This window comes from Heteronotia binoei, chromosome 1 (assembly GCF_032191835.1).
Source record: "Heteronotia binoei isolate CCM8104 ecotype False Entrance Well chromosome 1, APGP_CSIRO_Hbin_v1, whole genome shotgun sequence".
Classification (NCBI taxonomy): Eukaryota; Metazoa; Chordata; class Lepidosauria; order Squamata; family Gekkonidae; genus Heteronotia; species Heteronotia binoei.
In genome coordinates, this window is record NC_083223.1 from 15,032,576 (window position 1) to 15,057,601 (window position 25,026).

The window sequence follows — 25,026 nt, forward strand, 5'->3', positions numbered from 1 at the left end:
CCTAAAAGTCTATCCGTTTTCAGGCGTCTCTGTCAAACAACAGGAGGTGGAAACACACAAATAATGGTCTTGCTACAGGTATCCAGTAAAATCGAACTCTTGAGCATTGCAGGTGATAGAACGGATTCCGAAAACTCGTTAAATACACACAATTAATAAAGCATTACAGTAAACTGCCCCATTTAGTATGCCCTGGAGTATAAAAACCTGGAGCTGAGGAGGTTCAAGGGAACAGCAAACTTAGGATGGTAGCATTTTAAACTCACTGCTCAGCACTTTGCAAGAACCTATATTTCCCCAGAGCAGTTTAATAAAGCGCACACACATATACACACGTCCACAGTACACTGCTTATCTTTTAAGCGCGCTTTCCAGCTTTCCTCGGGACAAACGGGCAAACATATTCAATTTACACTCAGAATTATACCTCAGGATGCTTTCCTACAAATGCTCTTGCTTGGGAGGTTCCAAGAACGAGGGTTTTGCTTCTGAGTAAACAGGCTGAGACAAAAACACAAATCAGGAAATGCATTTTCTTTATAAGAACACAGCATATCAGATTTGAAATTCGAAGGCGAATTTGACAGCAGGCCCTCCCAGAATGCATGAGACTTTATAGCAAGAAGGCAACTACTGCTATATTATTGACAAAGGCTGGCCTTCTGGGAAAAAAGGCTGTTTGGAACCTACTGAAAGTTAGGAAACTTAGCTATCGGTATGATGATAAGGAGAGCTGCGCTCTTCTCAGCCCCCTGACTCCTGTGGGTTTAAATTAGGAGTGTGTAGCTGCCCTTAAGGCGGCACTGTAGGTGTGGGCTTCCAGACTAAAGCTCCGGTCTCTATGGTGTGCCTCCATCCAAAGCCAGTCAGAAAAGCGGGTTTGGATTTTACACCCGCTCATGCATTTTTATTTTTTTTTTGGTTTTTTTACTTGCATTTTCTTTCATAAATCAACTTGATGATCCTGGTTAGAATTAGGCACATGTAAATCTACCAAATACAGTGGTCTTGGGGATGCTTAACTCTGCACTGGATCACAGTCATCAGGGAGAATGGTGTGTACTTAAAAGATGGGCATCACGTAAAATACCTTTTTTGCACTCTAGTTACTGCATAATAAAGCTGTTTAGCACTTCAAGTGAAAAAAAGAGAAAAAGGTATCCATTATTCATGCATCTGTTTCCTGCATATAAATATATATATTATTCTACTTGTCAGCATTCAGCTTACTGCTCTAGGCTTCAACATGTAGCTATAAGCTTCCTATTTCATTACAAACTTGCCCCGGAGATTTGGGGAAAGGGCGACAGGAGGAAGGGAAGGAGGAAGGAAAGGTAGGAATTATGTACTGACTACTAACCTATTCCAAAAGGGTAACTGGGTTTTAAAAAAAAAATCTTTTCTAATATAATAGGGGAAATCTACCTTTTGTTCAAGTTAAATGCTGTATTTAAAACAGTTACATAACAAAAATGAAGGTCTCCCAATTCAACAGCCATTCGAAGCAACCAAAAATATTTTTATTTGAATCCAAACTCTATAGCTGTTAGAGGGCTATCCTAAGAAGTGCTGCAGCATTCTAACTTCACCTACTGGCTTCAACAGGCTTAGAAAGGGAACAGCTCTGTGTAGGACAGCATTATTTGTTACTCTTCCACAAGGTCCGATATTGAGTTATATTTAGCTCCTTTGTTATTCAAAAAGATATTCTCAGCACCCCAGCTATTTATGCAAAAACATGTCTGTTGGGGGGGGGGGATAATTCTGAAATCTCAGAAATCAGGTATCCTGTATTTCCATCAGTCTGTCAACAATATGATCTATATTTCTGACAAAAAAAATCATCATTAAAGTGAAGACTAAAAACCATTATTTCATCTGCTGTGTGGTTTTAACGAGTGATACAGTCATTAAAGTCTGGCAGTCTTGGAATTAACAATAGCTTTAACTTTTAACAGGTTTTAGATCTAAAAACCCCGTGGCAAAGATGTTTTGGCAGAAGTTCAATAGGATGGAATTTGTTACTGCATATTTTTGATAGGCACAAGCTGAGTTATTTCTACACGAGGTCCAACAAAATCAACGGGACTTGCTTTCCAGCTCACATTTTCGGGGTCCCTTTTGGACACCCCCAATCTGAAATGCATGACTTGGAAGTGAGCCCAACTTGATAAGTAACAGCATGGGGGCCAGCAAGTACAATTGGCAGTTCTGATCACTAGGCAAGAAGCTTTTAAGTTACACAATATTTTCAAAATACTGAACAATATTTTTTTTTTAAAAGATTGTCTTTAGGAGTGGAATGTTACATGGGACTACATATGCACAGTAATATTTCTCCTAAACTATTTAAATAAGGATGCCGGTACATTCTTTTAAATGGGCAGATTGCCTACATTTACAGAGATCACAAGGTGTACTATTTTTGAGAACAATAAAACACACTAATAATACATTAGATGCTCACTAGAATAGTAATGATGTAAGGCAGATATTCACTGATACCCACAATGGTTCACACGCTTGGAAAAACCTTCATACGCCCAGTAAATTAACATGGTATACATGTGTGCAAAATATGGAATATGCATACATATTCACATCCTTAAGCTCTCCGGTGCAGGGTTTCCCCGCCCCCCCCCCCAAGAAATCTCTCAATAAAACAGAAAAGCTATATGGTAGTGTATATATTTTATTATGATTAATTTGCCTATATTTACATCATAATCCATTCCACTGTTTTATACAGAGGTTATAAGTAACTGTTGTAAGATGCCTCTGCGCAAAGTATTTTCATTGAATATGCCCCCTAGTCGTAGATCTCAAATCAAAAGAGTGCTTTTAAGCACACTGAGGGGTGTGTGCTCAGAGAGTATTTCTGATCCCAATACGGGGTGGGGGAAAACAGATTTCCACTGAATGCATAGGTTTAATTGTGTCTCATTTGTTTGTACAGTAAACTGTCAATTGTTTCATTTGGGTCAGTTAGTTAGGATTTTGGTTTTTTTGGAGAATATTGTATATAATTTTTTTAAGCAATGCCTTGAGCGTCTTAAAAGAAACACTGTATGGGAACTATGGCATAACTCTGTTGCATTTAGTATTTTGTAAATACAGTCAGTTGATCTCGCTTAAGTTATCTTCACCTATAAAGGAAATGTCCTTAGGTAAAGAATTATCAGTCATAAACAAGTTTCGGTGCATTTTATCATGGCTGACATACAAATCAGAAGAGGGCATTCAAATCAAGGAAGAACATTTAAAAAGCTGGAACATTTTTTTAAAAGTCACTTGTTGTGATGTTTAGAAGTTGCTATCTTAAAGGGTAAGAGCTTTCTGACATCTAATTCAGAAATGGCAGTGGTTTACAAGTGGTTTACATATATTCAAGTGAATACCAATCCTTTAATCTATAAACAGAGGCTTAAAAACTCACACTAACACTTTTTACTAAGGAATTATTTTGGGTTACATATAAAAATTCTGAAAACAACTAGAATCTTGCTTCTTTATGATATCTATAGAGTACAATTTCAGAATGGCTGAGAAATGAAAAAAAATACATAAGAGTTTTAATGATGCACACTGCAAAACACATCATTTTGTAATACACGAGGGCAGCGTGCTTGCGCTATGTTTATCCCTTAAAATAATCAGTGCTGCTTGCTTCCCTTGGAGCCAAACTTCACTAAATTATATTTACAAAAAGGATACTGTGTCTTCCCAGTTTTGTAGTAAGCAATACCAAAAACTCCACTCAAAACGTCCTTTCGAAATAAGTTGATTGAGAAATGTACTAATTGCAACAATGAATGACTTCTTTAAAGTGACAGGGCCCCCAAAACACGGACTGTTTACTCAAGGCAGCGTAACCCAGTATACATCAGTAGAAGGTCTGTCTTTTTTCCCTAAAGGATTTTGGGCATAAAGGGCATTCACTTCACTGCACTTCCTTTCCAAACCACTCCCATATGACTTCTGAGATCAGGGGCGGTGTGCAGTGTTTTTGCTGCTGTTGTTATTCTGCACCCCTCCCCAGTTAGATTGTGTATAGATCCTGTCAGATTTACCCATCTAACAGTAAACCGAAGTCTAAAGACATTAAGAACTCAAGACAAGGAAATATGTTTACGGGCGTTTTTATTATAGTTTTAAAAATAATCCAGAAAGATATGAAAGATCATATCGATATAATAACATAGTCTGCGCGTTTTTCTAGCAAATGCCAATTGGCTTTAAAATTAAAGTGACCCATTCAGGCAAACCATCACTTATTTTAAAGGATCATGTCAATTAATTGCGGAACTTGAAGTCTGTGAATTGTTACAATAAATATATTGCATATGCATATACAAACGTACTGCAAAAGTTTCCATATACCTCAGGTACGATACACAGTACCCTAAACAGATTTTCTAATCACGAGTTGGCACATGCAAATGCAAAACATGTCATAAATAGAAGGTACATATCCATGAATACAAAACTCAACATGTTGGTCAATTACAGAACTGATAAAAAAATTCCCTAATAACTTTAAGACAAATCTGCAATGCGAACAGAAACAGAAATACCCTCCTCTTTGCTTACACTAGAGAGGAGCTGTTCCAATTTTTTTAGAAAAAAAAAACTAGTTCAACAAAAAAAAAAAATCCTACACAGATCTTTCAGTGTATTGCTTGTCAAAGTTTGCATCCTCTGAGAATGAGTCTCCTAAACCTCAGATTTCCAAGATGTATCTAAAAAGAAACTCCAACCGATTCCCCTGCTCTTCCTTCCACGAAACATTTGCTTTTAAAAATGCGAGAGCCTGGATCTAGAACATTTTGAACAGAAGGGAGGAAGAAATGATAGGACAGCTTAGGCACTGATACGTTATAACTGAGCCACAGAACTTGCGATGGATAGAAGCACAAAATTAATAGGCTAGCCCTGTCACAGCACATGAGGACATCAGCTACTAAACTTAAGAATTTTAAAAAAAAAAACACCTGTGTGAGTTACCAAAAAACAAACAACTGTTTACAGAGCTCCGAAGATGTCCTGGGCATACACTGCTGAAAGGCAGTTCTACAGTGTCACACGGAAAAGACGAAAAATATCTGCATCTATTGGAGCTGTGATAAAAAAAGCAACAGCTTCTCTTTGCTCTCCAAAACGTTTCTTAAGGTTCCTTCTTTTCCTCTCTCCTTCTCTCCCTCTCCCTGCTGAATGAGGTCCTTCACGTACCTGGTTCTTATCAATTACTGAAGTATCTTCAGCCTCCTGGTTCCTAAAAGTCCTCTACAAAGCTTTACAACGAGCACAACACAATGAATACACGTTACACGCAAGAGTCGGAAGGGAACGTTTCGAGTAGCCTCCATGATCTGACATTTTCGGGCCGACGATATCCTAGAAGGAACGCAGAACTCCTGCACAGAGTCACACGCCTTGAGCAAACCCTTTCTGCCCTGCCATAACGATCTGATCCAAAAACTCAAGGGTACCTTAAAACAACGGGCTACCTGTTCTAGCCACGCTTAGGAATGTGGCCAAATCATTTTTATTGATTTAACCTTTACAGGAATGCTACATATCCTCAGAGCAAAACATTTCTAACGTATTTATAATACGATATGCCTCCGAGAAGCCTAAGGTTTTTTTTCCCTTTAAAGATCTAAAGGGTCTAAGGCCGACCCACCTTGCCCTTTGTGATTATTTTCATTTTTTTCCCCAACATGCTGATTAACAAACTTTTGTTATTTTTAAGCCTCCCTTGAGTTGGCTTGGAGGAGCACGGGACGGCAACGCAATGAACGCTGCTCCTGCAACGTATGCTTCAAAACACTTCAAAATGCATCCACAAAATCATCTCAGCTTTTAATCTATCCCAGGCAAGCCCTCCGTGGTTCTGGAGCATGTCCCTAATGCAGTTCAGAAGTTGACGGTGGATTGTGGCCAGGGACTCCCTTCCCCTACCCCTCCCTCCAGGTTTTGCAGTCCCTGACAAGTGACAAAAGTAAACCAGCATGTACACACGCACACAACCCCGCAGTACTTGGCAGGTCATGATGCGCAGTCATCAGATGCAGATGGTGGAGGGTGTCCGGCATGGCGGGTCACAAATTCCGCAGGCCTGCTCTTAACATTATTCCTTTTTAAAAACGTAAACAGATGTGAGAATGGTGGGCTGGATGCTACCGATCCACTCCACAAATGATGGTGCCCCCCTCCATCCAGAAGAAGGGGGATTCCCGTATTGTTGGAAGAAAGGCCCAGTGTCTGAGGAATGGATCTATGGGATCCACCCCAGTTAACTCATCAAGTACACTTGCCTAATATTGCAATAACGTATACCTGTGGAAACAGATGTTCCTTTGCTTTTGGTTTTTCAGTGCATCTTCTTTCATCCCAGGTCTACACATAAGAAATGGAGAGCAGCAGGCAAGTTACATTTGCCAGGGGGCAGGAGACCTCTATTCAGAATTCTACAAACAGCATTTATATAGAGCCCTTTAAGAGCATTCATCCACATTTCATAAAAGTGTACATTCTGGAAAAACCACTGCTTAAAACAGGGGTGGCCAAACAGTGGCTTGGGAGCCACACGTGGCTCTTTGAGCATATTATGTGACTCTCAAAGCACCCACCACTCTCTCAGCCAGCTTGGAGAAGGCATTTCTCTCTTCAAATCGCTTCTCCAAGCCGAGCCAGTTAACATTTAAAGTTAAAGTTGCTTTCTTTCCACCTCCCCCTCCCTTCCTTGTGGCTCTTAAAACAGCCGACGTTCAAGTCTTGTTGCTCTCAAACATCTAATGTTTATTCTCTGTGGCTCTTATGTTAAGCAAGTTTGGCCACCGCTAGCTTAAAAAGTTAAAACTGAGCAGTTAAGAGTCCACCTTTGATCACATTCCACACACAAATGTGTTAAGTACTTTCTGAAAGCTGCTACTCCTGCATCGTCTCTGACAGTTATGAAAGATACCCCTTTACCCCTAAAAATAAAGCTACCCAAATTCTAAGCCATTGCAGTTTTATAATGTTAAGCAGAATAACCAAATAAGGCAAGAGTGAATGTATACCCCCCCTTGCCACCAAAAACAGGCCAGTTTAAAGTCTATCAAGCTCATGAATGGGAGGATCTGTTCACCTGTACTGGATTTCCTAAATTCTGATGCTAAGATGAGGCCACAAAGATGCTGAATGTGGGGTTATGTGGCACAGCATCACAGAGGAAGGGAATGGTACTTCCCACATAGTTGGTATTCCAGCTGTTCCTAGACAAAGGCATACGTATCATCTTCCAACAATTTCTTAAAAGTCCTAGATGGCATAGGACCAGGGTATCTGAAGGACTGTCTTCTCACATACGTTCTTGTCCCAGGAATTACAAAGAGAAGCCTTCTTGACTGTCCCATCAAATAAATTAAGCTCGTTTGGTGGGTACACAAGAGGGCCTTTTCAGTGACAGCCCCACAATTATGGAACAGTCTCCCCAGCGCGGGACGCTTGGCCCCCTCACTTTCAATATTTAAGAGGAGTTGAAGATGACTTTATTTAGTACTGCATTTGGTTAAGTTTACAAACAGTCTGAAGTTGTTATTTTAAATGTGGATTGTATGTTTTAAACGTATTTCATTCTGTGTGTCTTATCTCTGTTGTAAGTCACAATTGAGCTCTGTAAAGGAAGAAGGCTAGTAAACATTTTAAATAAATGCATTTAAAATGAGGAGGGATGGTGGCTCAATGGTAGAGCATCTGCTTGGTAAACAGAAGGCCCCAGGTTCAATCCCAGGCATCTCCAACTAAAAAGGGTCCAGGCAAGTAGACGTGAAAAACCTCAGCTTGAGACCCTGGAGAGCCGCTGCCAGTCTGAATGGACAATACTGACTTTGATGGACCGAGGGTCTGATTCAGCAGAAGGCAGCTTCATATGTTCAGTCTTTGGACTGATCCATATATATGCCTCGTTAGCATGCAATACAAGTCCTCTTTAGCCCAAACCATTTCAGTTTGCAATTATGGGAAAGAGCATACCTGAATTCTCCCAGTGTGAAAAAGGAGTCACTGAATGTAGACAGATAGCAGGCCAAGGGAAAGCCTAGTTGAAACCTACCACCATCACCACTACCCCACAGTATGCCAACTTCTACATGCAGGGAGTGTTTTTAACATCAGAAATCAGTCAAGTATTCAGTTTTCTTCCTGCAGTCTGAAGTATTATAGTCCAAAAATTAGCATCTGACATTCTATAAATTTAACTACTTTCCCTCTTACCATTCCCCATGCTAAAGGAGAAATGGATGAGTGGTTGGAATATATAGTATGGAATGTGACCTGTCCGTCAAACGTGCATGCGAATGAGTGATGCCCACAGCAAGCAGAAGTGGTATACCTTAAAACTTTTAAAGCTGGCCACCATAGGACTATATTTTGTAAGGCCTGGGTGAATCGCTGCCTTTACTTTGTGCCAGTGCGAAAGCTGCCTTTACTTTGTGCCATTTCTATGCATTGCTCTGCAACTTACGTTGCATGTACAATTTTTACACCTTTGCCCAGGATTGCTGATTGCTGCTATATGCTATTTATACACAAAGTTAAGTATGTTTCACCATACTGTGGATAGATACAGGTGGGCAGCTGTGTTGGTGTGAAGCAGCAGAACAAAGTTTGAGTCCAGTGGCACCTTGAAGACCAACAAAGTTTCATTCAGAATGTCAGCTTCCCTACGCATGCACACTTCATCAGACAGCCATTTCGTCATCTGATGAAGTGGGCATGCACACGAAAGTTTACGTTCTGAAAATAACTTTGTTGGTCTTAAAGGTGCTACTGGACTCCAGCTCTGTTCCACCACACTGCGGATGGCCAAAAGCGGGGAGGGGCTGTGGTTCGATGACAGAGCATCTGCTAAGCATGCGGACGGTCAAAGGCAGGGGTTGTTTTGTAGAAAAATAGGTGCTGGAGCTCATTAGCATATGCCACCGCCACCCCCACACCAGACAAAAGCAAGAAAGGAGAGCCCAAGGCAAGTGAGGCCTGCTTGGGCTGGCTAGAGATCCAGCCAGCCCAAACAGGACTCACTCGCCTGGGGCCCTCCTGGGCCACCCCTTCCAGTCAAAAGGCCAGCAAGCCACCGACCAACCAAAATCACATAAGAAAGGGTGGCGTGGGCTTCTCCAGGAGTTAATGAGAGCTGCTGGAGGTGGGGCAAAGCTCCTGGTGGCTGGCTGGCTGGCTGCCCATTCTCCTAATCCAGGGATTGTTATGCAGCTGCACCTTCTATTCAATGGACAAGGTAGGTGGGGAGGAAGAGGGGGAACCCTCAGAAAGGTTCAGGAGCTGTGCTCCTGTGAGCTCCTGCTGAATCCAAGGCCTGGTCACAGGACCAGTTCCTGGCATCTCCATCTGGTAGGAGGGGATGTGAAAGACCTCTGATTGAGACCCTGGAGAGCCGCTGCCAGTCTGAGTAGACAGTCCTGACCTGGACGGACCAATGGTGCGATTTAGTAAAAGGCAGCTTCAGACCTGCTTAGAAGGACAAGAGTACAGCTTGGGTTACTTCTATGGGAGGGTGCTGAGGCCAGGATTGAGCAAGGGTAGTAGCAAAACCCTCCCAATGCACTGACCAGTTGTGGCACAGATAGACATACATGCAATCAGCATTAAAAAATAAGCCCCTGAAAGAACCCTACAGAAGAGACGAAATTTCTGAACAATTTCGCTTTCACTGATGGTTCGCTGTTTGCATGCCTTTTGCCTACATGCACGTGCTACTCATTTGTTATTCGTCAAGTCTGAAGGAGGCATTGTCTTCCCCTCACTGTTGCCTACCTAACACCCCAGAAACCTCAGGCTGTCAAAGTGATGCCGAAGCACCACGTAATCTACAGGGCGCGAAATCCAAATGAAAAGCTAGCGGAAACTGGAACAGGTCCGCAGACCGCACCATAATCAAGAGAGCTTTAAAATGCACTGTGCATGACTTACCTTCAATACAAGAACCAACTCCCACTGTGTATTCTTAAAGCTGAAAGCCACCCGAAGTCAACACACACACACACAGACAAACACACACACAGATATGCATGCAGCTTCGGCTCTAACAGGTGGAATGGTTCACAAAAGTTTTAGACCCAAGAGACCATCTGCAGTTTTATGATTCACCGTAAACTAGCACCGGTGTCTCAAATTCTCTAAGACAGAAAGGGAAATAACCAATACATTATGAATGCCAGAGAAATAAAAATGTTACAGAGATTGCCCATGTCGTACTGTAAAAAGATACCGAGTGTTCCTGATACCTGTCTGTTTGCATTTCTATAAAATATCACAGTTGTATAGTCAAATGGCAAAAGGCCAGGTGCTACGGAGAGTTTTATTTAAAACGATTAATAATAAAAAAAAAAAGAATATACTCAACAGTATTGTATCAAAGATAACGAGGCAAATTACGAAGGGAAAACAAAAAAAAAGGCAAGCTGAAATAAGCATCATCTCTGTTTTTATTTAAAAAGTTATGTGAGTCGTGGTTGAAAATCTCACTAAACTTAAATGGCAAAAAAAAAAAAATTAGATCACGAAAGTAAAGTAAAAACTAAAGCTAAGCAGGGTCAGCCCTGGCAAATATTCAGATGGGAGTCCACCGAGGAACACCAGAGTCGTGACGTGGAGGCAGGCAATGACAAACCACCCCTGAATGTCTTTTGCCTTAAAAACCTCATGAGGTTGCCATAAGTCAGCTGTGATCTACTTACACTTTCCACCAAATGCAGAGGTTTGATAATTAAGCGATTATAAGTATTGGAACCAGGGCTTTTTTTTTGTAGCAGGGACTCCTTTGCTTATTAGGCCACACACCCCTGATGTAGCCAGCCCTCCAAGAGCTTACAGGGCTCTTCGTACAGGGCCTACTACAAGCTCCAGGAGGTTTGCTTCATCAGGGGGTGTGGCCTAATATGCAAAGGAGTTCCTGCTACCCAAAAAGCCCTGATTGGAATAATTATGACTCAAGCATATTGACTAGGGCTAGGCTCCAACAAGGACCACGTAGTGGCTGTCAACATTCTATTCAGGCGGCAGCCCCTTGTGGATTGTTGCTTTGGACTATGCTCCAACCCTCATGGAGTGGACATGTCTGGTTGGAATGGGCTTTTTACTAGCTGAAACTGTGCTTCAAGGTCCCATAAGGCTTTGTTCCATCTCTCATACTGATTAACATCTATGTGAAATCGCTGGGAGCATTCATCCAGAGATTTCAAGTGAAGAGTGATCAGTGTGCTGACTTGGGTGAGGAAGTGGGTATTCTGAACCATTATCTAACCTCAATGAATGAGCTGGCTAAGGACAGTAAACTGAAACTCAATCCAGAAACAAGTGATCTGTTCTTCTTCAACCATACTGCTGATGGTAGATGAACAAGCCAGCCTGTTCTGGATGGTGTCGCACTCTCCACTTGAAGAATTAGGTTCACTGCCTGAAAGTCCCATTAACAGTGTTCCCTCTAAGCTGAGTTAGTATGAGGTAGCTCACGGTTTTTAGCCTTTGGCTCACCCCTTTTTTGTCTTCGCTCAGGAGAAATGGCCCCAGAGCAAACTAATTTATGCAGTAGCTCACAACTTTAATGCCAGTAGCTCACAAAGTAGAATTTTTGCTCACAAGACTCCACAGCTTAGAGGGAACATTGCCCATTAGATCAATTCCTAACCATGGAGGCACAGATCTCTTTCATTTTACACAGTGGAGTTTCATCATCTGAAGTGCCTGCTGCTGCCATGCTTTGATCCACAGGATCTGGGCATGATTATCCATGCTCTGACCCTTGGATTGGACTACTGCAGAGCACTCTACATGAGCTGCCTTTGGAGATAGTTCAAAACGCTGCAGCTATATTGCAGACAGGCAAGAGTCCTAGGATCATCTGTTCCTGGTACCTGTCTTAGCTCTGGAAGGATGGCCCCAGAGCAAGCTAATTTATGCAGTACCTCACAACTTTAATGCCTGCAACTCACAAAAGAGAATTTTTGCTCACAAGACTCCTCAGCTTAGAGGGAGTATTGGTCTACTCAGATCATCCACTGAGGTACTTCTTCTGTGTGTCTCCACACTGAGGTGGGGTAAAATGTGGTGGGTATCACAGAGAGAAGGCATTTCGGTGGAGGCGTCACCTTATAAAATGTATCTGGTGACCAAATTGATTAAATCCAATATCATCATTATTAGTTTCAGACTTTAGGTTAAATCACACCAAGGCATGTTGAACAGTTTGGTTGAATCTGTGGTGTTGTTGAAGCCTTCCCACATTTATGCTGTGAAAGATGATGATGATGATGATGATGATGATGATGATGATGATTACTGAAGGGGGTGTTGGCATTTAAATTGTTTGTCTGGGTTTAGCGGTGTTGTTTTTGTCTGCTGTTGTGTTTTTAACCAACTGCAATTATTGTGAGTGTACGATTTTACTGCTAGATATTTTGTTTGTTGTTTACTGTCTTGGGAAGCCAGTTCTGGCCTCGCAATTGGGGGGGGGGGGGAGGGGATCGTTACCTTTATTTTGATCTCATGATCTCCTCAAGCACATCTGGTTGATTGCTGTTGGTGACGGAGTGCAACATCTGGATACATCCTTGGTACAACCTAGATTTTGCGCCACAGTCGCAACCAATGGATGGTTTTGTTGACATTATACGTGAACTGGAGAAATTCTAAGAAAACTGCTCTTGTGTTTGGCAAGAAGCAATATGGATTTTATACAGGCACTCCCTTCTGTCCTTTAATCTTCTGTCATAGGCAGCACGACTGTTCTCAACATGATCTCTCCCCTGCTCTTGAATTCCAGACCTCTTATTGTTCTCTCCGTTGGCAGTTCTTCCAAAAGCCGAGCTTGAGATCCCCTTCAACGATTTATAACTTTTGGATTTGGGGAAACAAAAATCCCTTTAGATGAGTCGTTACTATATCTAAGGGTCAGCTTGCGCATAACGGGGTTTTTTTTTTGTTGTTTCACAGGAGGCACGTTTTTAATAAGCAATGACTATGTCGAGGTAGTGAAGCCTCTATTTCCCCCCAATAAAATGCCGATTTAAATGTAAACCCCCCCCCCCAAAAAAATCCTGAATCTATTGGCTTTTAAGCATAAAGAGTCTACCTAGAAAAGACTGGACCATTCAAAAGACTGTGTTTATTAAAATAATTGGAGATTCAGTTAGGCAGTCATTTGACAAAAGACAAATCCCTCTGAGATTAGTGGCAGAAAGAGGGAGAGAAAGAATTATGGTGTTACTGCAGTAGTACACACACCCTCTTTGTCTCCTTGGAGGCCAGAAAAAGCAGCATGTGCTGTCATGACACAGAGCTGAGATGCTGTTTCCCCAGCATGTGTCCGTATGTATGTACGCACACACACCTATTCAAGGGAAACAGATTTAGGCGGGGAGTCGTGTTGGTCTGAAGCAGCAGAACAAAGTTTGAGTGCAGGGGCACTTTTAAGATCAACAAAGTTTAATTCTGGGTATCAGGTTATGCCCAGAATTAAACTTTGTTGGTCTTAAAGTGCTACTGGACTCAAACATTCAAAGGAAGCCAGAATTAGTGACTTAAATATCATAAAGCTGAAGGATAATTAAGGGACACCTTGCCCAGGAAGACAATGAAGAACCCAGGTATTTTAAAACCTTTGAGCGATTCAGCAGCTTGTTCCACTGTTCAGCTACACTGACAATTTGACTTCTTGAGGCTAACTCCTTCTTGAGGGTAACCTGGTGTAAATGCACAGCTACCCAGCTGATGTCCAACAATCATGTCAATGACTGCAAGTGGTCCTTGTGACCCAACCCACAAATCTTTCTGATTCGGTTCAGGTCATCAGTGAGCACATGCGCAATCTCCAGTTTAAAAAAACAAAAACAAAACCCTCTGGTTCCAGGATTTTGAAAGACATGTCTGGATAAACCACTGCCAGTTGGAGTAGACAGCTCATCTTCTATCATTAGAAGCAAGTCTCTGACGAGAAAAACTATCACATCAGTTTGTGGCCTGCCACCACACTTAGAAGAGCCCCATGGCACAGAGTGGTAAAGCTGCAGTACTGCAGTCGGAGCTCTCTGCTCACGACCTGAGTTCGATCCCAGCGGAAGCTGGTTCAGGTAGCCGGCTCCAGGTTGACTCAGCCTTCCATCCTTCTGAGGTTGGTAAAATGAGTCCCCAGGTTGCTGGGGGGAAAGTGCAGATGACTGGGGAAGGCAATGGCAAATCACCCTGTAAAAAGTCTGCTGTGAGAACACTGTGAAAGCAACGTCACCCCAAAGTCATAAATGACTGGTGCTTGCACAGGGGACTACCTTGACCTTTACCTTTTTTACCACACTTAGGCCAGATTTAACACTTTCGTTCCAGCCTTCCTCTTATGGAAGCGACCTCTTCTATCAGACAAAAGCACCAGTTTCAGCTCAGCAGAGTAGTTGACCAGCCATACAGTTTGGATGAAGTTATGGCCATTAAACGTAGGATTAAAGGTGCACATTCTTTGGAATCTTTATGATGCTTTCTGACCAAACTTCAAATAGTGACAAACATGGAACAGAGAGAGACAAAAACCTTCTCATTAATCACTTCCTTTCTACATACCACTGAAATCTGCATTGCTTTGGACAGCACCTTTCCTGGTGCCACCCAAGTGCTTTGAGAATGTGGGCGGTACCTGGTGGGGCTTTTGCCCAGCAAGGGTTCTAATGGGCTGTGCAGACTTTTTAAACTGTTGCTTTGGCAGCAACTGCCATCACACCACAAGAATCTTCACTGTGTCCATATGTATGTATTGTTCTGGCTCTGCCTCTTTCAACAGGCATTTTTGTGGCAGCCGTTTTGGTGTTTGGTGTTTGGTGATCCAGTTTGGTGTAGTGGTTAAGTGTGCGGACTCTTATCTGGGAGAACCGGGTTTGATTCCCCACTCCTCCACTTGCACCTGCTGGCATGGCCTTGGGTCAGCCATAGCTCTGGCAGAGGTTGTCCTTGAAAGGGCAGCTGCTGTGAGAGCCCTCTCCAGCCCCACCCACCTCACAGGGTGTCTGCTGTGGGGGAGGAAGGGAAAGGAGATTGTGAGCTGCTCTGAGACTCTTTGGAGTGGAGGGCGGGATATAAATCCAATATCTTCCTCTTCTTCTTCTTCTTGTGACTCTACCCACTATGATGCATCAGAATGCAAAATGCTCCTGCAGGTTTAAAAAGATTGGGGAATCCTAAAGTACACAGTAAGCAGGTCGGATTCATTTCTTGCTGTCTTGCTATAGTACCATTTCTCTCCATTCAGTCAAGTCTTGTGTACGGACTCTCCTATCTAGTGCCAGCTATCTTAACAATTACCCATTTTTGTTGGGCATGTGATTCACCATTACCCTGCACTCCCATGTGTCAAAAACATCAGCTTTAGTGACTAATACCTCCTCAAAACAGGCATGACTCTCCCACTTTTCACAGACTATGGAGATTACAAAAGATTACAGAAGTTGACAACAACAAGCGCATTTCTAGAAATGCTGTTATGGTCCTTGAAGCTCTTTACTGCATCATTCTAGCCATGTAGCTTCATGGCTGATAAGATGGATAATACAACACTGCTTCCCTTTTGACTTTCCTATCCGCTTAAGGACTGAACAGGAGATGTGAGAAACCATGTCCACATTGCACGGGGCTACAAACATATGGAGCTGTCTCATATAAATTCATATTTATATATTATAATCACCCTTCCATTCTTAAATGGAGCCTGAGAGGGTAACAGCAAATTTAAAAACAAGCACAAGAAGATCACGACTAGGGCAAAAAAAATTCCAAAGTTATCCGCAAGCAGCCTCAAATTTCCCCTACCAACATCATAAAACTATCAACATTATGAAACTTAATCCTGATAAGACAAGGTGCTCTAGGTTAGCAGAAAGGCAGACCAGGGACTTGAGATCTCCCCAGTATTAGATGGGGTTACACTCCCCTGGAAAAGTCAGGTTTGCAGCTTGGGAGCACTGCCTGACACAACAGTCACTTTAGAAAACCAGGTGGCTGATGGAGTTAGGAGTGCTTTAGTCCAGCTTCAGTTGGTTGCGCCCATCCCTGGGTCATTCTGATCGAGCCACAGTGATCCATGCCTTAGTTCTATCTACTGGACTACTGCAACGCACTCTGCTTGGGGCTATTCTTTAAGGTTTTTACAAGATTATGCATGGGACAGAGAAGGTAGAGAACGAAGTCCTTTTCTCCCTTTCTCACAATACAAGAACTCATGGGCATTCAATGAAATAGCTGAGCAGTCGGGTTCGGGTTAAAACAGATAAAAGGAAGTACTTCTGCACCCAAAGACTGATTAACACATGGAATTCACTGTCACAGGAGGTGGTGGCAGCTACAAGCATAGACTACAAGAGGGGATTGGAGCAGAGGTCCATCAGTGACTATTAGCCACAAGGTATAGATGGAACCCTCTGGCTGGGGCAAGTGACACTCTGTATTCTTGGTGCTTGGGGGGGGGGGCAACAGTGGGAGGGCTTCTAGTGTTGTGGCTCCACTGGTAGGCCTCCTGATGGCACCTTTTTTTTGCCCACTGTATGACAGTGTTGGACTGGATGGGCCATTGGCCTGATCCAACATGGCTTCTCTTATGTTCTTAAGAATATTCAGAAGCTATAGGTATGCAGAATACTATGCCTAGACTGCTGATCGAGGCCAGTTATCAGGATCATTTGACCCCAATGATACAGCAATGACACCCTACATGGTTTAGGACCAGGGCATCTGAAATACTACATTCTCCCATATGTTCCTACATTAAGATCAAAGGGAGAGACCTCTTGACCGTCCCATTGGTCAAAGAATCTCATCTGGGTACATAAGAGAGGGCCTTTTCAGTGGCATCCCCACAATGATGGACCAATCTCCCCAATGAGGGGTGCCTGGCCCCCTCACTTTTAGGGGGCAGCTAAACTAGGCTTTTTTTGTAGCAGGAACTATTTTGCATATTAGGTCACAGCCTCCTGATGTAGCCAATCCTCCAATAGCTTACAGTACACAGTACACAATAGTACACAGCCTACTGTAAGCTCCAGGAGGATTGGCTATATCAGGGGTGTGTGGCCTAATATGCAAAGGAGCCCTTGCTACAAAAAAGGCCCTGCAGCTGAAGATGGTTTTATTCATGACAACATTCAATTAGTTCCAGTTTTTCTGCCTACTGGCAGCTCGAAAGTATTGATTTTAAACTAGTGTTTTTAGGTATTTTATTGTGTGTTACTGCTATTTATATTGTAAGCCGCCTTGAGTAGACAAGACACTGACCCCACCTTTGCACCAATTTCCCATGTCCCTTGTGAGCAAATTACACACATAATGATGTGCTGAAGGGAATAGATAAGTGATAGTTCGGTTGGTTCAGACATGCGACTGAGTCCTGTGCCTCCATACTCAAAATTTAAGTTCCGCACATAGTTTGCCATTATGTATGAACTATGAGCAAGACCTTTTTTTTCCTATGGCCCCAGAAGTAGGACCAGAACCAGTGGGTTGAAATTAAATCAAAAGAGTTTCCAGCTCAACAATAGGAAGAACTTCCTGACCATTAGAGAGCAGTTCCTCAGTGGAACAGGCTTCCTCGGGAGGTGGTAGGCTCTCCTTCCTTGGAGATTTTTAAGCAGAGGCTAGATGGCCATCTGACAGCAATGAAGATGCTGTAAATTTAGGGGGAGGTATTTGTGAGTTTCCTGCATTGTGCAGGGGGTTGGACTAGATGACCCTGGAGGCCCCTTCCAACTCTATTGTTCTATGAGATATTTGGAAGCATTAGATTGTTCTTTGCGTTCTTACTTGCCCTGATAAATATTATTGAAAAAGACAGACAAAGCTGAAGTAAAATGAGGAATCAAAGTATTGCCTTGTCGTTTTGAAGATTTTCATGCTTGCTGCACATCTTGGAGGATTTTACTTGCCTTAGTGGCTTTCTGAAATTTGACTTGCCAATACAGCTTTTAGGAAATTTTTGGGTTCTTGTGGCCATTACTAGCATGAGTTTGCTATTTGAATATATGTAAAAATTATGGGTCCAATTTGTGACGTTTCTTTCTCTTGTACTATGTTATTTAATAACTTGTAATATATCATTTATATTTATAATTCCTCCATTGTGCTTTATATGTATCGAGGCTGGATATTCACAGAAACCTTTGGGTTTTTCTCCAATCTAATTATGTATGAACTGGCAGACATGCATTTATGCCTCCCCTACAAATCAAGATTGCCAACTACAGTTTGAAGCTGCTTTGTAATACTTAGGTTTGGAGGAAAAGCGCAAGCCACAGAGAGCCAGTTTGGTGTAGTGGTTAAATGTGCAGACTCTTATCTGGGAGAACCGAGTTTGATTCCCCACTCCTCCACTTGCAGCTACTAGAATGGCCTTGGGTTAGCAATAGCTATTGCAGGAGTTATCCTTGAAAGGGCAGCTGCTGTGAGAGCCCTCTCAGCCCCACCCACCTCACAAGGTGTCTGTTGTGGGGGAGGAAGGTAAAGGAGATTGTAAGCCGCTCTGAGTTTGATTCAGAGAGAAGGGCGGGGTATAAATCTGCAGTCTTCTTCTTCTTCTTGCTGGTTCACATACCATGGTGAACTATAATATAAACTAAAATTTAAATAACTAATTAACAAGGGGACAATAAAATGGAAGGAAGGAGAAGAACACACGCTCAGGGCTGGTTCATGCATAGCACTAAGCCATGATTTTGCATTACGTCTGAGAGTTTGAGAGACAGAAATACCATATGATAGTACCAAACATAAGTGAGTACCAAGCATGCCCCCCTCCCCCCGCCCGAGCCGGGATTGCCATCTTTATAATCCTACTTGCCAGAAATCAGAACCTAAAAAAGTATTCTGTGTGACTGTCCCACAGTATGCATCCTCCTTTTCTCTGGAGCTTATTAAAATATCTATTGAGAGATTTATATATTTCATTTGGGGGGTTAATCATTTGGGATTACATATTTAATCAGGAATAAGATTTCAGTGAATGTTTGGGGTTTAAATTATGTGTGCTTTGTTGTTTTAAGACTCTAACACAGGGGTGTTGAACATGCGGCTCGGGGACCAAATCAGGCCCCCAGAGGGCTACTATCAGGTCCCCAAGCAACTGACTGTAATCTGCTTCCTTCTCCCGCTCTCTTGCTTCCTTCTGCATCACAGCTTGCTTTGCAAGGCTTGCTCAACTGCACAGGAGCTACAGAGCAAAATCTCTATTTTCTCCATTGGCTGAGGCTCCTCCCTTGGGGAGGAAGGGGGGGAATAAGTGCTTGCTTTGCCAGGCTCTCTCAATGGCACAACAGAGCTACTGAGCCAAGCCTCTCTTCCTTCTATTGGTTGAGGCTCCTTCCCCTCCTGGTTCCCCGGGGAAGGAGGAAAAGAGCTTCCTTTGTCCAGTTTGGATTGCATGGTAGAGATACAAAGAAAGCACTTTAAGACCAACAAGTGCTAATGTTTTAAGCATGTTTTAAGTTAATTGTGTTTGTCTGCGTCCTTTATAAAGTTTCCATCTCTGCTACCTAATCTTAAATAGGTACACACATGGCCCGGTCCAACATGGCTCAGCCCGAGAAGGCCCTCGAAACAAATGAGCGACACCCCTGCCTTAACACTGCGTTAAGAGCCGGATACAGCAACCTAAGAGAACCATTTCAGCAGATATTTGAAGCGACTGCTTCAGGAAGACAAATTCTAAAAACCAGGTCACTAACAGTACCACCCTAAGCAGTGTACGCCTTTCGAAGCCAACTGAATTTAGGACTAAATTGTAAGACCATTCAGTTTAAAGTATTTTGAATAACTGAGAATGCCATTATAAACATTAGCCCAATAAAGGTTTCAGGCAGGCAGGCAGCAAGCCATTTGCCAATTTAATTATTTTTCCCCACAGGGAAGTGAGTAATGTCACCTACCCACATACAACGTTGCATCTGTTTCTTAATTGGACTTTAGAACGACCATTGGTACTTACCGTAAAGGGGTCATTCTCCTCTGAGTACAGGAGGACATCTTGGGTGCTTTCCACCATCTTGTCAGGGAGGCAGGAAATAGAATAATTCTTCTTCCTCTTCCTTGATCCTGGAGCACCCAGATCTCCTCAGTTGGGATACTTTGATAAGCAGTCTCTAAACTATCAACCTTACTCACAATAAGGAAACAGTAATAACAGTCAGTTAATATGCAAAAAGCATAACATAAGGAACTGTAAAGAACTGTAGAGCAGCAGAAGAAAATGGAATAGATATAGCAGAATAGACCCTAGTATGAGCGATGCAACGTGGTGGGCAAGATGTCCTCCTGTACTCAGAGGAGAATGACCCCTCACGGTAAGTACCAATGGTCGTTCTCCCTCTGAGTCGGAGGCCATCTTGGGATCTCCTATAGCAGTAAATTAATGACTGAGTGGGGCATCGCTCTCTTCTAGGACCACATGTTGTAAAACCTTTCTGCCAAATGCTGCTTCTGCTGGACTGTAGGAGTTTAATTTGTAGTGTCGGACAAATGTTGAGATAGAGGACCACGTTGCGGCCCTGCACACCTCATCTACCGAGGCATAATTGTTAAAGGCTGCGTTAGTTGCAGCACTTCTAGCTGAATGTGCTGTAATACCTCTGGGTACTTCTAATTTCATCGCTCTTTAGGCTTCTGCAATACATTGTTTAATAGCATAGCTGATGGCTAAAGATGACATCTTTTGGCCCAATCTTGGTTGTGCAGTGTTAATGAACATGGCATCTGTTTTCCAGATTGGTTCAATCCTGATTAAATATGCTTTTAGACAGCGTCTGACATCTAAGTTATGCCACATTCGCTCCCTAGGACGTTTAGGGTCTGGACAAAATGATGGCAAGTGAAGTTCTTGAGACTTGTGAAATTTTGACACAATCTTGGGTTGAAAAGTAGGGTCTGTACGAAGAACTACTTTGTCTTTGTAAAAAATACAAAGTTCTTTCTTTACAGACAGTGCATTGATCTCCGACACCCTTTTGCTGAAGTGATCGCTTTAAGAAGATTGTCTTTAAGCGTAACCATCTTAGAGAAATGTCTTGAATAGGCTCAAAGGGTGTTTTAGTGAGTGCGGACAAGACAGTGTGTAGACGCCACGTCGGAAACCTATGAGCCTGTGGAGGGCACTTGAGGGTGGCTCCCCTTAAGAGCCTCTGTACATGTGCATGCTTGGAGGGATCTTTACCTTGTATCAGTCCCAATACGGAAGATAGTGCTGCTACCTGTCTCCATAAGGTGGCTGGTTTCAGTCCAGATTGTAATCCATCTTGTAGGAATTCCAATATGTCTTGAATTGACGGATTTAGTGGATCTTTTGCTTTTCTGTGACACCACCTATGAAAAGCTTTCCAAGTGGTATTGTAAATTCTAATGGTGGACTTCTTTCTGGAGGCCAATAATGTGTCAGTGATCTCTGAAGAATAACCTAAATTCAGAAATGCAGACCGTTCAATTTCCACACGGTCAATTGCAGCCAATCTGGATGTGGATGCCAAATTGGACCCTGCGTCAACATGTCTGGAACGATTTCTAGCCGGAGAGGTTGAGTGGTTGATAGCCTTTGGATAGATGAGAACCATGGGCGTCGTGGCCACTACGGGGCTACTAATATGAACCGTGCTTTCTGATGTTGTATCTGTTGAAGAAACCTTGATAACACTGGAATCAGGGGAAGGCATACAGTAGGCCCTGAGGCCAACTCACTGTCAGTGCATCCACCGCTGCCGCAGCCAGGTAAAAAATCTGGTGCAAAAGGTTGTTACCTGGTAGTTGTCGTGGGAACCGTGAAGAATATTGAATAAACACCTTGACCCCTCTGATCTGTTGGAACGTGTTCCATGGCATTGATCTCTAAGAGATGTGTGATGGCCTTGTTCATTATAGATCTTTTTGTAGAGTTCTTCCGGATCGGGGACACCAGAAAATGTTCCGGTGGAATGCTTTTGAATTCTATTGCATACCCGCATGATACGATTTCTAATGTCCAGCAATCTGTTTGGGAAGCTTCCCAAGCGTCTTGAAAATATTGAAGTCTTCCCCCTACCGGAGTTGAAGTCCAGTCACGCCTTGTTGAATTTTGGCTCCCGGTCCTGCTTGTCTCTACGCTCTGAACTCTGCTTGTTGAATCTAGGATTATTGAACCCTTCTCTGAAGGGTTGTCTTGGTTGGTTCCAGGATGATCTCTTGTTATCTGCATAGGATCTTGATCTGGCCAATGTGTGTGAGGAACGAAAGGACTGAGAATAGAAGCTTCTTCTGTCAGTTCTGCGAATGTTCCTTGGCATGGCTTTCCTTTTGTCTTTGGTTTCCACTAAGATCTTATCTAAGGCACTACCAAAGAGCTTTTCTCCTTGAAATGGATATGATATCACAATTTGTTTGGAATGGTTGTCTGCAGGCCATGCTCTAAGCCAGATGCCTCTTCTGGCTACTGCCCATGACACCAGACCTCTGGAACAGAAGGTGAGGGCATCTAGAGAAGCATCGGCCGTGAACTCTGCTGCTTTAAGTAGTCTGGTGGTTCCCTCCATCAATTTTTCTGGTAGCAATTGAGAGAGTCTCCTAGCCCAGACTATGGCTGCTCTAGATACAATAGACGATGCAGTACATGCCTTAATTGCCATAGTTACCGCCTTGTGTGATCTTTTTAGGGCTAGGGCAGTTTTCTTGTCTCAATTGTGTCTAATGGAACCATGCCCGTCTTCTGACACCAAACCCGGATTGTGAAGAGCCGTCACTGGTGCGTCCACTACTGGAACCTGCAACATTTTGTTTGCAAAAACAGGCAAATCATATAACTTTTTTACAAAGACAGGAAACTGCCGATTAGAGTTAGATTTCCCCCATTCAGCTTTTAATTGTCTCTCAAAGAATTGCGGAAAAGGGAAAACCTTGGTAGTGGTGTGTGAGCCTGGGAAAAACTCCCTATCCCCAGAAGTTTTATTTCTGGGATTGGTATCGGTACTGGGATTCTCCTCCCCAGAGGAAGAATCTTGGAGCGCCAGTGCTGCCATGACCCTGGTTAACAAATACTGATCGTCATCAGCTTTAAAGCAGTGAACTGACTGCTCTGGGACAGACATCCTCCACCTCCTCATCTGAAATAAAACTCTCTTGAACTTTGGATTGTGACTCCACATCTGACCGATTCTCCTCTGAATCTTCCTCTAACAATCTGGAGTTAGAGATCTCTTTTCTGGCTGCCTTAGTTGGCCAGTTGCGCTCTCTGGAAAGATTTTTCTCTGGGCGCCTTGAGGAGGAAGAAGGAGGGGAAGGAGATCTGGATCCCACTGACCCCATGCCCATAGCCCCTGATTGACAGGCATTAAACATTTCTGCTCAAATTGTTTGCTGGAACATAGTCATAAATTCAATAGAAAATGGCCCTTTAAGGTACAGTACATTACCACTTTGTTGTATTAGGGCTGGGTCGACCGTGGAGGCGTGATCTGATAGGGGTTGGCCTCCTGTATTGTCTCCCAGCGGGAGATTGGTAACTGTCCCAAGGGGTAAAGCATAAGGCTCCTGGCGCCTGTCTGGCGAAACGCACGCCAAAAATCCTCCTTCAAAATGGCTGCCGTCAGATGCGAGCCTCTGGTGGGGAGGAACTTCAAGCCCTTCCGTTGAAGCCCCTGGACGTTTCAGCCCGCGGTGACTAAAGTCACTAAAATGGGCAACGTTGCCGGGAACCGCAGCAAGCTGGGAAGACACGCCGGTCCCGGGGTCCACTCCCACAGCCTCAGTGTGAGGACTTAAGGAGGACGCATCTTTTAGGAACTCGTCCCTGAAATTTTCCATTTGCCGCTCTTTGCCGCGCTCCGCAAGTGAAGGCAAGGGGGGAAAAAAAGTCAGCCACTTTAAAAGCAGCCGCGGCCGCGCCACTCTCCCAACTACTGTGAAGGTATGAAGGCAGATGGAAAGCGAAAGTAGCTCAGTGTAACAGACTGGAACTTAAGAAGATTGTTAGACAGAGGAGTAAGGTTGGGAAAAAAGGAAGAATTAGATTAGGAATAAAGAATAGGATTAAAATTGCTTCCTATCTTCTAGGAGCTAAGCTAGCTAGTTGCTCTCCCTCTAGAGGCAGGAAAGAAACTGAGATCTGGGTGCTCCAGGGTCAAGGAAGAGGAAGAAGAATTATTCTATTTCCTGCCTCCCTGACAAGATGGTGGAAAGCATCCAAGATGGCCTCCGACTCAGAGGGAGAATGTGGATTAAAACACACAAACGCACACATAAAGTAGACCAGGGAGTCTACAAACCTGGGGGAATTCCCAGGTTTCCAGAATAATCTGAAATCAACAACAACACATAGTTAGTAAGCAGTGCTCCCTCTAAACTGAGTTAGTGTGAGCTAGCTCACAGTTTTTTAACCTCTGGCTCACACTTTTTTTTTTTAGCTCAGGAAAAATGGTCCCAGAGCAGACTAATTTATGCTGGAGCTCACAACTTTAATGCCAGTTGCTCACAAAGCAGAATTTTTGCTCACAAGACTCCACAGCTTAGAGGGAGTATTGTAACGATATCTCCTGAGACTAGGTTTGTGATATCCTGGTGGCCTTTTGTAGGGCTGCAAAACAACCACAGCGATATTCATGAGTCTTTGGAGCCTTCATTTTTGCCAGTCAAAGGTGGTAGGGGAAGAGAAAGTGAGAAGAGAGAAGAAAGAGATAGAAAAAGTGATATGGGAAAGAAAACAGCCAAGTGGATGGGTGAAAAGGAGATAAGCTGCCAGGGAGAGGTAAAGGTTAAGAATGGGGGTGGGTGAGGATAAAAGGCTGGTGTTAAGAGGGAGGGAGATAAGGAAACAGGGGAAAGCTACGGGGCTTCCTGGGGGAGAGAAAGAAAAAATAGTGTGGGGGGAGACAGATGCAGTGCAAAATGAGATGTGCCTCACAAGAAGACGACTGCAGATTTATACCCCGCCCTTCTCTATGAATCAGAGACTCAGAGCGGCTTACAATCTCCTATATCTTCTCCCCCCAC

General features: G+C 43.2%; 2 protein-coding genes across 7 annotated transcripts in view; one reads left to right on the top strand and one right to left on the bottom strand.

Annotated features, from left to right (window-relative positions):
* Positions 1-25,026, bottom strand: part of SUPT3H (SPT3 homolog, SAGA and STAGA complex component) — a 436,825-nt gene that overhangs the window by 363,344 nt on the left and 48,455 nt on the right. The window lies entirely within an intron of this gene.
* The window catches only part of RUNX2 (RUNX family transcription factor 2), a 439,127-nt gene that overhangs the window by 4,876 nt on the left and 409,225 nt on the right, over positions 1-25,026 (top strand). The gene's annotated exons all lie outside the window — the stretch shown is intronic.